Genomic DNA, 2,929 nt, shown 5'->3' with positions numbered 1-2,929 from the left:
ATAATTATAATAATAATAATATATGTAAGGGAAATACTATTATGGTATGTGACCTAAATAAGTTAAGTCTAAGCCCTAAGGTATTCAATTCTCTCTAAAAATCCTTAACTTTAATTCTACTTCTCCACGAATTCCTATCCTCAACCATGTCCTCGGAGAGGTTTAGCTCTATCAAATCATGCCTAATCCTCTCATCCCAAGTCAATTTCGGTCGTCCTCTACCCCTCCTCCCCTCTATAGTAATGTTTTCTACGGATCTAACAGAATTCGTCGTCTGTCTTCTCTTTACATGTAAACAAGGTCTAAATAAAACTACATAATTAGGCTTGTCATAAGGTTTGAATTCTTTTTTCCACAAGAAGCCACATGTGAATAGAGGTTTAAAGGTGATCAGTTAATGACTTGGATAAATAAACACCATCCTTAAAGCAGAACAATTAGTAAAGGCGTAGTATTCTATCATTAGAAAAAGCATGTAAGGGCAAAGACAATCATAACAAAAAAACAAACCTTAACACCTAATCAATAAATGTGTGTGTATATAGAAGAATACAGGAAAGTAGCAGGGAAACCTCAAAGTAGAGATGGTCAAAAAAACCGGTCCGGGAACCGGTTTGCCGGTTTAAACCGGAAACCGGTTTTTACGAAAACCGGTTTTTTAAAAAGCGGTTTGACCGGTTTACAAACCGCCGGTTCGTATTTTGGTTACAAGTTTTAGAGCCAAAACCGGTTAACAAACCGGTTAATGGAAAAACCGGTTATTATGAAAAAAACCGGTTATTAACCGGTTATTTTAAAAAAAAAACCGGTTAACCGGTTATTAACCGGTTCTAACCGGTTTCTAAACCGGTCCTAACCGGTTAGACCGGTTAGGGTTTTGACATACAAAAACCGGTTATTAACCGGTCCGGTTATTAACCGAACCGGTTTTTTTTCGGGCCAAAAAAAACCGGTCCGGTTAATAACCGAACCGGTTTTTTTAAAAAAACCGATTTGTGCACCTCTACCTCAAAGTATCAGATACGACACTGAAGTTGGGATTCACGACTAAAATTGTAGATTTCATCTCCGATACTGACTACTTCCGTTGGTATAAGAGCTCGATTACCGCCTAAAAGATTTAAAAATTCATGACTGGAATTAGAAATTTACGAGTTGAAATTTAAGGATGTGACGACTGATGGCACCTCTAGACTCAACCATTGCTATTGATATTGGAGGATCTGGTTCATGGTTGAGGGTGTGACAAGAATGGGAATTGTAAATTGTTGCTGATTAGGGTAACGGAAAAGTTAGGGGACAGACCAACAGTGAGCAAAAGATTGGGGGTTGAGGACTTCAGGCCAAGAGGAGTACCAAACGATTTTGAATAAGGAGCGGGAATATGAATTGGGTGGGATTTTCAAGTGCAGGAATATAAATTTTAATTTTTTTTATCCTAAAGTTGGGATGGTTAAAGAAGGGAAATACATGATATGATACTATGTTAGGTACTGTTTGTTTTTCCTTAAAAGCACTTCTTCATCTCTTTTGTTTGCGCCGCACAGACATTGGGCTCTGCAGTGCGTTTGTTTTTCCGAAGACGTTTCATTAAAAAACGTCTGCGCGCCCTCTTCTCCTAGAAGTGTTGCCCCTGTCACTTCTCACCCCTTCTCCTCTTCTTCTTCTTCTTCTTTTCTTCATTATCAACAACACAAAACACACCACAGACTCCACCCTCCTCCTTTTCCACCCCAACCCTAGCTCCACCTCCACCACCGCCGGCGGCCTTCCACCTCCACCGCCGCCTATCTCTGTCGCCGCCGCCAAGCTTTTCTCTCTCCACCGAATTCAACCAGATCCTCTCACGGCTGTTGGGCATCCGGATTTCGGTCACCCATTTCCCCTGTTTTCTCTTTCGCACGCCTCTGTGCTTTGGGTCATGTGTGGAAGACTCTAATTCGGGGTTCATGGTTACCGATCGAGTGTTTAGTGTTTGCCGGTGGAAGTGGCAGTTGACCTTTTTATATATGTGTGCTTTAATTAGGATTGTGCAAAGAGGACAAATAGTTTTGACTTAAAAGTTAAGTAGGATTTGCACGGGAATGTGGTGATTGGTGGAATCGTGGAGCATATCGAGCAAGCGGGTGTTCATTCCGGTGATTCCGCGTGTATGATTCCAACAAAAACGGTTTCAAAGTCTAGCCTTGAAACGATCCGATCATGGACCCAGAAATTGGCTAAACGGTTAAACGTATGCGGGCTTATGAGCTGTCAGTAGTGATTACAAAACATTGTTAATGGTTTTTGTTAGTTTTGTTATATTGTTATTAGTTTGTAGAATGTTTAGGATTGATGAATATTGTTATTAGTTTGTAAAAAGTTTAGAAAGTTTAAATTTTAGTTTATTTTAGCAGTCTGTAGATGTTGAAAAACAAACAGTCTTCTTGTTACAGATTGCAGAGGTTTGGTCCACTTCTTCTGTTACAGATGTCTGCAGATGTGGTCCGTAGACTGCAGACGTTTTACCTCTGAAAAAACAAACAGCACCTTAGTGTTCGTGTAACACACCGATGAAAATATAAAAAGATATACATAATATTATATTTTCTTTTATTAGTATAGTTAGATTTGTTTTCTTTAAAAAAATAAAATATATTTATAAGATAACAAATATTTGAGATGGTAAGTAGTTGATATCTTGTATGGTCTCAGGTTCAAATCTTGTAAGACACACGTAATATTTTTTATATATCATATGTATATTTAATTCAAATATTATAAGATATAACGTCAATTTTATTAATAGTTGAACCGGTAAGTCATTTGGTTATAATGTAGAAGGTTTCAAGTTCGAATCTCACAAGATACATTAGAAGAATTTGTTCAAAAATAGTCACTGTAACATCCTATTTTTGGTTATAATAATAAAATAAATTTCATCTATTTT

The sequence above is a fragment of the Bidens hawaiensis genome, unplaced genomic scaffold, assembly GCF_021521415.1.
Source record: "Bidens hawaiensis isolate Kalapana, Puna unplaced genomic scaffold, B.hawaiensis_p1.1 tig00039641_1, whole genome shotgun sequence".
Taxonomy (NCBI): domain Eukaryota; kingdom Viridiplantae; phylum Streptophyta; class Magnoliopsida; order Asterales; family Asteraceae; genus Bidens; species Bidens hawaiensis.
The sequence above is the reverse complement of the archived record's forward strand: the minus strand, read 5'-3'. Positions refer to the sequence as shown.